Source organism: Vicia villosa, linkage group LG5, assembly GCF_029867415.1.
Source record: "Vicia villosa cultivar HV-30 ecotype Madison, WI linkage group LG5, Vvil1.0, whole genome shotgun sequence".
Lineage (NCBI taxonomy): Eukaryota > Viridiplantae > Streptophyta > Magnoliopsida > Fabales > Fabaceae > Vicia > Vicia villosa.
Window position 1 is genome coordinate 145,302,142 of NC_081184.1, and position 14,202 is coordinate 145,316,343.

A 14,202-nucleotide genomic window follows, 5' to 3' on the forward strand; every position below is an offset into this window, starting at 1 on the left:
CGAAAAAACCACATTGTAACAGGTTAGAAAGTCCTGATCCTCTAGAAATCCATATCACATTGTAACTTACCAACATAATAAACAACAACAAAAAACTTATGAGCAAACTATACTTACATCATAGTGGTGTAGATCCTTATCAGCCACTCGCAACTGAAAATGATTAGCACGAACTTGAATTTTCCTTCCCAATTTTACTTCTAAGACGACGGAGCCGACTCTAGAGTAGCCTTCTGTTTAACTTCGGCAGTCAAGCTCTCGATGGAGATCAGAGCCGAACTCAAGGAAGCAACCGGCGCTGCGACAGATGGAACAAACGGCGCTGAAACAGATGGACGAACAACCGGAGCTGCAACAACAGACGGAGGAGAGGTAACCGGGGCCGGAGCATATGACGGAGGAGGTGGATGTCCGGAGGAAGAAGGATTGGAGGTACGTCCACCGCGAGAGCCACGGCCACCACCACCACGGCCTGATCCTGCAGCATTGATGGATGATTGTTGAGAATGTGCAGGAGATGGTTAACTCCGGCGATTTTCGGGATGATTTCCTCCACCGCGGCGAGACATTGTGATGAAAGCAGTAACAAGAGATAGAAAACGTTAAAGCAAAGAAGAAGACTTAGGATCGAAAATGATTTGGGATATTTTGAAAGAAAAATGGGTGAGAAGCTTTTAAATAGGAAAGTGTTTTAGAAGTTAACCGTCTGAGAGTGGTGGGGAGAAGGAAAAGGGAACTTCGAAATTTCAAAAGGTTTTTTATTCTTTTAAATAGGGCGTGGCTGTGGAGCTTCCCAATTTTTGTTACGTAGGCTTTTAAGTAGGAAAGTGTTACCACATTTCTTAGAAGGTAACCGCCTTAGAAGGCTTACGTAGGCACATGTGTCCACATTTCTTACCTGATTGTAAAAAATAAATGAATTTTGATGCATTTCGGAAATGCATTTCCGAAACATAAAAAAATTTTAAAAAAAAACTTCGGAGATGAATCTCCGAAGCAGGGGTAAGTTGGGAATTTCGCTGGGGGTGACCCCCATAGGGAGGTGGGTAAAGAAATTTTCTGAATAAATTCTAAAAACAGAAGCTACAAATTCTAACTTCAAGTAAAATTAATTTTAGAGGCAGAATCAATTTTACTTTTAAAATAGCAAACATCTCAAAATCATTCGGAATCAATTCTAAATCCTTAGAATTGATTTTAAATCTTGTAAATGTGAAATCAAACATACATTTAATGACAAGTTTTAAAATAAATCCAAATAAATGGCTTCTGAAAACTGATAAGTGAGCTAGTGAATTTTGTGAATTGATGAGCCCAATAAAATGGTTCTGATAAACACTCGGACATTCAAGTCAACATGCGATATTATGATGATGAAGTGAGAAGCTTTGGATAAAATGTTCAGTATTTTTTCTCTAAGGTTTCAATATCTTTAGATAGTTATCACGAGTAAATAGAGGTGGCAAAACCCGAATCGCCTATTCGTTCAGCCCGTCTTGCCTTAAGTCCGTACTTTTTTAGTTAATTTTAGTAACTACAATTCTTTATGGTTTTAATTTATACATTTATTTGTAAATATATGTATTATTTTTTAAGTAAAAATTGTTAAAAAGATGCTTTTATAAAAAATTGTTTTAAAAAATAAATGAAAAATTTAACTTAAAAAAGTATATTAATCTATTAAAAAAATGTAAAAAATATAAATAAAAAATAGGCGAGCAAGCCTGCCGCCCGCCAATCCGCCATCTTGGCGGACAGACATGATTTTTATGTCCATTTCAATTGACGGGCTTGCATGTCTCGCTCGCTTTTCGGAAAGACTTAAGAAAGGGCGGGCGGCCTATTTTGCCACCCCTACGAGTAAACACTTGACTACCACTATGATTCTCTACCCCTATGAGTAAACACTTGACTACCACTATGGCTTCATTAAATAATTCATTCAATTCATTCATAATTTAAAATGTTAGTTAAATTTATCTATTTAAAAGAACAAATAATTTTGATTCATTCAACGTATTTTAAAAATTCAATAAATTATCTTTATTTTTTATTTTAAATTCAAAAAATCACTTTTATTATAAAATATATTTACTCGACAATTTATTTATTTTTTAAATTGATAAAATATTTAAAATCTCTCTTATTTTACTTCAAAAAAGTCATATTACTCAAAATTCGATCTCCCATTATTTTGTTTATTTAATTGACTTCAATTAATACATGTTTGTCTTAAATTGTCCACGTTAAAATTATAAAATTGAAACCGTAAGGTTAACACGAGGTAGACATCTAATGTTAACACTCTAACGTCCAAATCAGTTACAAAGTCTAAGATGAGTCTAATGAAAAATGGTGATCAGAAAAGTGCACCTTAAAACTCACGTGTCTTGACTATATATGTTGGACCAACTTGATTGGCCTTGTGCATGATTAGACTCTTGTATTAGACCTTTGACCGGCCCATAACAGTTGCCCCAAGGCTTGTCGTGTGTATTTTAGTCGGGAAGTCTTTTAAAGTCGCAATCGGTACTTGGGAATCACGTCTGACCACGGCAAGAAGTAAGAAGGTCGTGGAACATTTACAAAAGTAATGAAGAATAAGCGCACTAAATACTCTCTTATCATTGAAATATTTTGCTGGTTTTTTCAGACGCGTGACTTTAGGTTAGTAGGTTAGGGTATGGTGTTTCCCTTAGGGCATTTTCACTTCAGTTCGTTTGCATTTACTAGGTGAAATATGATCATTGATTAGTAATTTTTTTGTGTCTATTGACTTGGTCTGTTGTTCGCCTTCCTCTATATATAAAGGCCTCTGAGCTTCTAGGAGAACTTATGTTATTCCTGAGAATCACTTTCTATTTGAGAGTGTGCTTTCTTCTCTTCTCAAGAGTATTTCTTTCAGTGTTTACCTTTTCCAAAACAAAGCTTTTCATTTTACTTTTAACCTTTTCCTTCTTCGTCAAACTCTACTCCCACCAAGTACCCTTCTTACCTTGTTTCATAACTTTCAGTATTTATTTTACCATATTTAATATGAATGACCATTCCTTAAGTTTGTCTAGTAATTCTTAGAGTAGTGATTCTTCTTTGTTAGTTAGGGCAAAAATATCCTTTAGTTCAAAATCTCATCGTCTTGTTAACGATCAATTGATTCTAATCATTATACATGTGTTTGATGATTCTAAATCAGAGAGGCTTTCCAGTGGTTGTCTAGGTAGGAAACTTTCATTTAAGGAGTCTTCCTTCAACTCTCTATTTTTATGAGGATGCGAGAGATGATCCTGCAATCAGCTCTACGCTCGCATAATCCGAAGTTACAGGAGTTTCAATTTCCCCTAATTTAATTACCACAGAGATAGAGGTCACCATTTTGAATAAGGAGAAAGCCTGAAATTTCATCAAAACATACCACACTGCTTACGGTCAGGATTCGAGTGATGTTGAGGTTATGGATCATCTGGCGCGTGGAGCTCAGCCGGAGGGTGTCTGTTGGCTCAATCCTTTCGAGATCTTTCGAGTAGATGAAATACATATAAAAGGAGTTATGTTACTAGAGTCGGCTCATACGAACAAATATAGTTGGTTGGACTCAGAGATTCTAGGAACCCTTACTATTTTGAGTGATCCATCGGCAGTCGGTCTCCTCTTTGGCTGGTCGGTTATCCCTGAAGAATTAGGCAAGAGAATATGTAACACTTTCGAGGAGTGATCTATTCATTTTTATGAGTGCTTATTCACTCAAATAAATTTACGGTTGCCCTTATCCGGATTTAAGGTGGAGGTTTTAAACTTTATGATGGTTGCACACTTGTAGCTTCACCTTAGTGCTTGGGCTTTTATAAAGGTGTTCCAATTCTAGACTGAGTATCAATATTGGAAAACCTATTTCTAACTGTTCTTCCATCTTTTCTCCACAGTACACACCTCTAGTTATAATATATGGGATAAAGGGAGTATTGTTCTACGCTAAAAATTTGTTCTTTTTCTGAAGACTGGGGTGATTTCTAGGGGCATTTCGTGCTGGTGAAGTTGTAAAATCTAGAATTCCACTCCATGCTCTGTTGTGTTCCTACTGGGTCTTCTCGTTCCTACACAGATAGGTTTTAAAAATATCGGGCTTGGGTCCATTTCAATCGTGAACCTCATTCATATTATGTCCAATTGGATTCTCTCACCCCTGACGAGTTTATGATAAAAAGAGATCTGAAGGATCTTTACAGGAGTCTCGGATATGATGAGGGGTTTGGTCCTACTAATGTGAAGTCTTCTCTACAAAGGAAACGGTCCATTGATACTCGCGTTATTGTGGGTGTGGTCAGTAGTCTGGAGAGGAAATAGATTTTTAATGAGGTTGGAGGCTTCCCTTTATTTTTTTTAACATGGGTTTATGATATTTGCAAATAAAATGGATGCTCTGCAAAAGGTTTATGCTATTTCTAAAAATCTGGAGGCACAGGGTGTTCATGTCGATCCCCTAACCTGAGACGCCACTCCTCCTCCCGTCGGTCCTACCATGCCCGTTACTATTAAGGCTTCCCCGGTTACTCCTGGTCCTGGCCATCCTTCCTCCAGGGATGATTCTATAATTTAAAAGGAAAGCTTTATCGCCTACGTAGGAGAGGAAGCGAGACAGGGCGACGAGGCGTTTAGTAAGCTATTGTATTTCCTTCACTTTATGGGGTTTCTCATATTTTTGGCTGCATGACACTTGCTCGGGTTGACTTCAAATTCTCTCGTAGTCAGCATGAAACCTGGGAATTTCCTTGCCTGAACTTTGAAAAAGCTTTTGGCAGGATTTAGGTGCATGTCATACCTTCTTACTGGCTGCTTGATATCCTTCAGGTTGTCGGCGTGACTATGCCCGTCTACTATTTTGTTAATCATGTGGTCGACATATACCTCTAGATTTCTCCCAATCTGATGGGCGAAGACCGCGTCCATGAGTCACTGGTACGTGGCACCAGCGTTCTTGAGATCGAAGGGAAAGATATTGTAGTAGTAATTGCCATGGTTCAACATGAAGGAGTTTTTGGGCGTATCTAGGGGACTCATACTAACACAGTATCTGGTTGTATCCTGAGTAGGATTCCATGAAACTTAACACACAGTAGCCTAGCGATTCTTTGATTAGACATTCAATGTCCGACAGCGAATATGGATCTTTGGGGCAGGCACCATTTAAATCCATGAAGTCTACGCATATGCGCCATTTGTTGTTGGCCTTTCGTACCAGGACTATGTTGGCCAGCCAAGTGAGGTACTTTGTCTTAGTGATGAATCTGGCGCTGGATGATTCTTCCACCTCTTCATTAATGGTAACCCTCTTTTCCTCGCCTACCTTCTGTTTTCTATACACCACTGATTTGGCGGACGGGTGGACGGCGAGGTGATGGATGACTCACGACTTTGGTGTTTATACCTGGCATGTCTGAGGAGGCCCAGGCGAACATGTCGACATTTCTTCTAAGTCGATCGACTAGCTCCCATTCTTTCCTTACAGACAAGGAAGTGTTTATCTTTGTGACTTGATGAACGTGAGGTCCTATTTGGACTTCCTTCAAGTCCTCCATGGGCGTAAGTCCTTCTGCGTCTGTGCCCAGATTGGGGTCCCAAACCTCGAAGTCAATAATTGGAACTTCGGAAGAATAGGCATCAACAAAGGCGAGTTCTTCTCTGGCTTCCTCTAGGCTACTCAGATAACACTTGCGAGCCACTTGTTGATCTCCTCGGGTGGTGCCCACTCTTCCATCTAGGAGCATATATATTAGGGTTAAATATCGGGTGGATACAACCACTCCTAGGGCGTTGATGGTTTGGCGCCCCATGATTATGTTGTAAGGTGACACGATGTCCGCGATGAGATAGCTGAATTTGATAGTTTTGCGTTATCTCCCTTGTCGCAGGTGCTTTCTAGGGTCACATAGCCCATTATTTGTACCCAATAATCCTGTCAGAGAAGCGGTGAACCTCTGTATGTCGTCCAGATTCAGTTGTAACTTATGAAAGACATCCCAAAACAGGATATCAGTTGAGCTGCTTGGGTCTATCCCACTTTCCATGTTGAACGATGATAACCAAGGCATCTTCTTCGTAGAAAACGATGTTGACCTCAGTCGTTCCTATGGTGTTTTCAAGAACGTTAGAGGATATGACACTCGTCGTGAACACCTGTCTTGCGTATCTTCATCGGGCACCCCTCTCGAAAATACCTCCGGCAATGGTGTTCACTACGCGATGTAGGACTCTGTTAGTCATCTCCAGAAAGAAGGGGGGACAATAAGGTTGGATGAAATATGTGGTCCAGGTTAGTCTTATCAATCCCCACGGTGGGTGCCATTATACTGGTCAAAAGGTATAGGGTGTGTTGTGTTTCCCCTATAAGGGCAGGGAGACTCAGAGGCCCTAATAAGTATATTGCATGTTTTGATGGTAAGGACTTTCTCACGGTGGCGAGTAGCCATGTACGGTGGTTTTTTAGACTGTTTAAGGGACCTGCTCACGTGAGGTGAGAGATCCTATAGGTGGCCAACGATGCTAGGTTGTAGGTGGGCGGTTAGATTGGTTGAATATGTTATGATGGTTACGAGCGTAGTACCTGTTTGAGTAGTGAAGAGTGTGTATGACTTAGAGTCTGTCTTATCTCCTTAAGGGATGATGTCTTAATAGGAGTTTTCAGTATCTAGGGTTTTCTTGGAAAAGATCGTCGTCTACCTAATCAAATGGTGGACGGTTGAATCCTTATTTTCAAGAGAGACGTGGGTCAGTAGCGACTCTGGCTTTCTCTTTATCTAAGACATGGCTTACCCCACGTTTTTTTCTCCATAAACGAAAAAGACTTAGAGACGAAGCGATACCTCCTTTCGAGCTACCGTGCTTCATCATCTCTAACTCGCCTTCCAAATTCATAAACAAAAACATTAAAACCACTGATGTATCACTCAATAAAAAAAATGATCAATATGAAAATGAAAGATTGCATTTTGACCATGAGAATTTGATGTTACATAAAAATTGTACGTCATAATTATCCTTATCAATATGGTGACCCTTTCAGAATCATTTCGAAGGAAAGAAACATAGTAAGGGATAACTTTGATATAAGTAAACTGAAAAAGTGAATTATTCTCTATTGCCACTTTCATAAATGTAGGTCATTCTCATTACTAGTAACATATGTTCTACATCTTTATTGAGAAGCTTTGCACATAATGTCATACATTTACAATCTTCATTACATATAATGTTTACTCTTGTTTTTCACTCTAAATCACCGGTCTCTCCTTAATGACAAAATAAAAATGAGAATTATTTGTAAGTAAAAGTTGTAAATGAATGATATTTTACCAAAAACTTGTCAATGAAGATACATGACAGATGAAGATTTGGATACAGAGAGACTATTGGTATTTAAAAATATAAATAATTAAAAAAATAATAATGACCAAAATAAATATTAAAAAAAAGATAATGAACAAAATTTATATTTAATTCAAAATTTAATTTATTTGTCTTTGTTTATAATTTTTTAAGAAAAACAAAAACTATTTTGTATGTCCTAACAAAAATCAAATTTTATTGAATAACCCATTTATTAGATGATTTTTTATTAAAAAAAACTATTTCAAACAAATTATTTTAAGTGTTTTTTAATATAAAATAAATAAATTTGAATTGAAATATATTTATAATCCCTCTAAATATTTTAAAATTCATAGAAATAAAATATTAATATTCTTTATGAGTATATAAAATATTAATACTCTTTATTAATATATAAAATGCTAATATTTATGAATTAAAATATTAAAATATAAAATTAAAATCCAGAAGTTTTATTAAAATATTAATATTTATGAATTAAAATACTAAAAATTAAGAAAGAAAACAAAAGATAGATTTTTTTACTTTACTTTATTTGATATTGATATGTTTATGCATCAGAAATATTATATAAGTTTTTCTTTAATATTAATATTTAATAATCAAATTATTAAATAATGAGGAAAAGAAAAAATATATTTTTACTCTACTTTGTTTTGATATGTCTATACACCGCACAAAAATATTATAACATTTATTATGATGTTATTTATTGATATATGAAATATTATTATTATATTTATAAATCAAAATATTAAAAATTAAGAGAAATAAATTAAAAATGAAATTTTAACATTTTTTTTATAATTTATTATTGGAACAAAAAGTTGTCTCATAATATAATCACGGACAAAATTTTGGTTAAATTTAAGAATAAAGGAGAACATGCTCGTTCAAAAGTCTAGGCTTAAATGGCTTAATGAAGGTGATTCGAATAGTAACTTTTTTCATAGGGTGGTAAAGGAGAGGAGAAGAATAAATCATATTGGCCCGATTTCTTCCCCCGGTGGGTTAATTGAGAAGGTGGAGGATGTTAAAAGTGAGGTGTGGAGGCATTTTTCTAGTAAATATGTGGAGGAAGATACCGAAAGATATTTGCTAGAGGGCATAAATTTTGAGAGACTTTCATCCGGTGCTTCTTGTTCTCTTGAAACTCCATTTCTTGAAGATGAAATTAAGGAAGCTATATGGAGTTGTGGTAGTTCTAAAAGTCCGGGGCCGGATGGATATTCGTTCTTATTCATCAAGAAGTGTTGGTTCTTTATCAAGAGGGATTTCGTTCGTTTCTTCAATTATGTTTTCTCGGGGGGTGAGGTTAGTAAAGCTATTTCTTCCTCTTTTTTGTCTTTGGTTCCGAAGATCTCGAACCCGGTTTCTTTGGATGATTATAGGCCAATATGTTTGGTGGGTTGCATGTATAAGGCTATTTCCAAGTTGTTGGCGGGAAGGTTGAAAAGGGTTCTTCATGAAATAGTATCTCCGTCTCAAAATGCTTTTGTGCCGGGTAGACAACTTCTTGATGGTGTGGTTGTGGCTAATGAGGTTGTGGATTTAGTCAAGAGAGATGGTAGGAGGAGTTTATTGTTTAAGGTAGATTTTGAGAAGGCCTATGATAAAGTCTCTTGGAATTTCCTTAGGTTTATGATGTTAAAGATGGGGTTTGGCATTAAGTGGATGAGATGGATGGATGTTCTGGTGTTTCATAGCAAGATGTCGGTTTTGGTGAATGGGAGTCCTACAAAGGAGTTTGAGGTAGAGAAAGGCTTGAGGCAAGGTGACCCATTGTCGCCTTTCCTTTTTGTTTTGGTGGTTGAGGGGTTAGCGGGCTTAGTGAGGAAGTCGATGGAGATTGGTGAGTTTAATGGCATTAATATCAATGGGGAGTGTGGGGTGGATATCCTTCAATTTGCGGATGATGCTCTTTTGGTGGGGGAGGGTTCTTGGAGACAAGTGTGGGCTTTCAAGGCGGTGCTAAGGGCGTTTGAACTTGTTTCGGGGTTGGGCATAAACTATCATAAGAGTAAATTGATCGGTTACAATGTTAGCAAGAATTTTTTGGATGCGGCATCTTATGTTCTTTCGTGTAAGTTGGAAGAGGGGATGTTCTCTTTTCTTGGAATTATGGTGGGGTGTAATCCGAGAAAGGTTAACACGTGGAAACCGCTTGTATCAAAATTAAAGAAGCGTCTTATGGGTTGGAAGAATCGGTATCTTAGTTTGGGCGGTAGAATTACTCTTTTGAAATCGGTTATTTGTTCTTTATCCATCTTTACTATGTCATTTTATAAGATGCCGGCAACGGTGGCTAAGGAAATTTCTAGTATACAAGGTAACTTCTTGTGGGGAGGAGGTATGGAGGAAAAAAGGAGGATTAGTTGGGTTAGTTGGAAGAATGTTTGTCTTCCGGTGGATAAAGGGGGTCTTGGCATTAAAAATATTTCGGATTTTAATTTGGCTCTTTTGAATAAATGGAGATGGAGAATCTTAAGAGGTGAGGATGTGCTTTGGCTCAATTTGTTAAAAGAAAAATATGGTGATCTAAACATGAAGATCTTATGTGGAGGTACTTTTCCTTCTTCCTCTCTTTCTTCTTTTTCTTCTTTTTCTTCTCCTTCTTTTGGTTCCGTTTGGTGGAGGGATTTGGTGTCTATTGGAGGGAGGGGGGTTTATGGGGAGAGAGATCCTATGGAGTCTTTTTGTCGGTTTAGAGTTAGGAATGGGTTTTCTACTCCGTTTTGGGAAGCCTCATGGTTGGATTCTTGTTGTTTAAAGAAGGTTTTTCCTTGTTTGTTTGAGGTGTCGGGGTTGAAGAGAGTGGCGATGGCGGGCATGGGAGGATGGGTTAATGGAGTGTGGTCGTGGGGGAATTTAGGGATCAATCCGTTGGATTTGAGCGCTCATAATTTGGTTTCGGATTTGGCTTCTTTGGGGGTTTTGTTGGAAGGCCGCGGTCCGGGTAGTGGGGAGTCCGATACCGTGGAGTGGATGGCCGAAGCGGATGGTGTCTTTTCCGTTGCTTCTTGTTATAAGTTTTTTGCCGGGTTCCGTATTCCGTTTGGTCCTTCAAATAAATTTGATGGGGCATTGAGCTTGATATGGAAAATGGAAGTTCCTTTTAAAATTAAGGCTTTTGGGTGGAGGGTCTTGGTTAATAGACTACCTACAAAGGATTTATTGCTTCGGAAAGGTATTACTTTTTTGGGAGATTTTTCCAAGTGTGTTTTTTGTGGTGTTCATCCGGAAAGTTTGATGCACTCTTTCTTTTTGTGTCCTTCGGTTGCTTTGGTTTGGTCTTCAATGGCTAGGTGGATAGGCAAACCTTATGGTGGGATGGAGGAGAATTGTTTGGGTGGTTTTTTGGATTGGTTGTCCTTTTGTAAAATGAAGAAAGTTAAAGAAGGTAAACTAGGAGTAGTTTGGTTAGCAACTTTATGGTCTCTTTGGTTGTATAGAAATGGTGTGTGTTTTCGGAATGAGGTGTGGAATGTGGATAATACTATTTGGAGCATCAAGGTTTTGGTGTGGAAGTGGGCTTTTATAGGAGATATTACTCATCCTATTTGTGGCTTCTACGAATTCAACAAAGATCCTTTGTTCTTTATTTCGTAGTGTCAAATCGGTTTGTAATCTCTTGTTGATTTTTTTGTGAGGGGTTTCTTCCGCTCTTTTGATGTAAACAGGTGTTGAGAACCCTTAGTTCTCTTTTTAATACAACTTGCTTACTCAAAAAAAAAAAATGTTCCTTATCTTATATTTTGTCTAATTTTAAAATTAATTTTTATATCAAACCTATAAAAAAAAAGTTGTCAAATTTCGTCTCTCATTTTTCAGCCAATCAAATAAATTTTAAGATAATTATGAATTAATTATGTTATTATAACTATAAATAATAGATTGCAATTTTAAAGGTTACTTTAGAGTTCCTTATGAAACAACCTTAATTTGTGTAATGGATTAACTTCATTATTGAAAGGATCATAACCTATGACATATGTAGATGAGGTTTTGGTTTCATTTATTATAGTAACTCCTTTAAAATCATTCCATTCATTGCTACTAACTAATTTCTTCTTTTAAAATTGTGTTTCAAAGATATAGGATAGACCATCTAACAAGAATCTATGGTCTAACTTTCTTAAAATTTATTTCGATTTTTCTCATTTAATGAAAAGATTAAACTTTAATTACTTTAAAAAAATCATTTAGTTAAACATGTCAACCAACCTTATAAAAAAAACTATGAGACATGTTAGGGCAACATGTATGTAAATACAATTAAGTTGACACTTTACATAGCATTTACCCTTATTTCTAAGGGCAATGGAAATTGAATGGAAGGCAGGTCCCAAAGGGGTGGAACTTTTGATGCAAATAAGGAAGTGTGAGATTTTGACCAAATTGTCGGCTATGGCACGCCGGGACACATCTAAAATCTAAATCACTTTCCACTACATTTGTTTACAGTATCCAAATCATTGGTTGTATTTGTGATGTGACCCAACAGACATATCCTCTTTTGTCTCTTCAATCCCCATTCATATCATTAATTTTGTGAATATCTACAAAGAAGCATGTAACCATGAATAGCCTTTTCATATCATAAAAAGATTAATTCCCTTGGCGTGTAAGACTCATCATACACATATATCATCATGCTCATTATGGTTTATTTATAGTAGTCTTTTAGAAACCAAACTGAGCAATGGAACTGGTCAAATTAAAGGGGCCATTGATCTGATTTAATTGTTAGAAAATAGACAAACGGATGATTTTAGAAAATTAACAGATTAAATAAAAAAAATTTATAATAAAACGACGTTGTTATGTTAATTTTTTAAAAATAAAATTAAAATATAAGTTAATTTTATTCAAAATTTATTTGAAACTGTTTTGTTCATAAAATTAAATTTATTAGACCCTGCAATTATTGTATTATTCAATTTATGTTACAACTTTGTTAAAAATTTATTTGGATTTGTGTAGTGTGTGATGTTTAGAATTTAAATTTAAGAAATTAATTTGTAAAACTATTTTAAAATTGTATAGGTGTAGTGAGCTTTTTTTTTAGAGATATAGTTATTCGGTTCGATATGTTTAATAACTACAAATTATTTATAAATATCAATTTATTTAATTGAATTATTCAATTTAATATAATTTTTTTATGCAGCCCAATTAATAATTCAATAATTCGGTCCTCACTGATTTAATCACCAAATTTTTTTTCAAACTTTAATTTTAGCTTTGATTTCGACATGATATAACATTCAGTTGCTTTATGCTTGTTTTATTTTCTTCAATTATTGATTAAATTCAAGTTGACTTGCTTTTCGACTATTTCAAACTTTTACAAAGGAAAATATAGATTGATTGATTGGTAAACTATTGGTAATGGTAAATATACTCCCTCCGTCCCATAATGAGTGACTCAGCCCACCATTTTACACATATCAAGAAAAGTGTAGAAAAGTAAGAGAGAGAATAATATTTTTATTATAGTACCCCTAATCATGTATTGAAAATTGTGAAAGTTTAATTAATTAGAGGGTAAAATAGGAAAAAAATTATTGAAAATTGAAATGGGTCATTCATTTTGAGACACTAAATTATTCCAAATGGGTCACTCATTATGGAACAGAGAGAGTATGCTCTTTTCTTTTAGCACGACACTATTTGCTTACAACTTACTCATTATATTAACCAATATTATGAATACGTCGTGGAATAGAGCATACAGTCCTATAAGTTAAAAAAAAAAAACTAATAATTGATCTATCTCAATGTATTTATTGAAAAAAATTATTAAAACATAACGGTTCACTTTAAGCCAATCTAATAATTAAAGTTTAATACAGCATTTTTTTTTTTTACCAAAATAAAACTAACTTCTTTCATTCATGTAACTACGTCGAGCCTAAAAATTGGCCGTCTTTGTTAAACGATGAGCAGCCATATTCGCTTGACGCCTAATAAATTCTACCTTAAAGTTTGGGAAACCAAGTAATAAAAGTTTAATAGAACGAATAATAAAAGAAAACTCGGAACCTCCAATAACACTGGACCGGATAGCTTGCACCACCTTCTACGAATCACTCTCAAAAATTACATGATCGAGATGATTAGCTAAAGCTCCTTGGATAGCTTCTTTTAATGCCAGCGCCTCCACTTCAAGAACAAATACATTACCAACATCCCAAGCAACCCCCGCCTGGATAAAATTCCCCATACTATCTCGGATACACCAACCTCTATTGGTAGTTCGATGACTGCTATTGAAATCCGCATCTACGTTGCACTTGAGCCAATCCAAAGGGGGGGAACCAACGATGCAAATTAGGGGGGCGGTCTCTTGAATATTTTGTGCCATAAACCACTCCTGCCACATGTGAAAAGCTAACCAACCGAGTCTACAAGCCTCCTCCTTTTCATTATTCCAAATAAAATTATTTCTATTATGCCATAACATGTCAATCATAACCGCAAAACGGCCAGCCACCTTTCTATCCACCTCACTACACACCATCAAAATAAGAGATTTTATGTCACGATATTGAATAATAAAAGGTGCCACAGTATCATGCAAACATGCTATCCTCCAACAAAAATTAGTTTCAGGACACCCGAAGAAGACGTGCCAATCATCCTCCTCAGAAATGTCGCAGAATGGACAAGTAGAGGCGCAAGGAACATGATGTTGATTAAGACGAACCCAGGAAGGTATTAATATGTTAAACATGCATGATAGTGAAGCATGCCAAATGAATAGAGGAAAAATAATTGAATTTTTATCTTTATGAATACATGTGACTTGTTAATTCT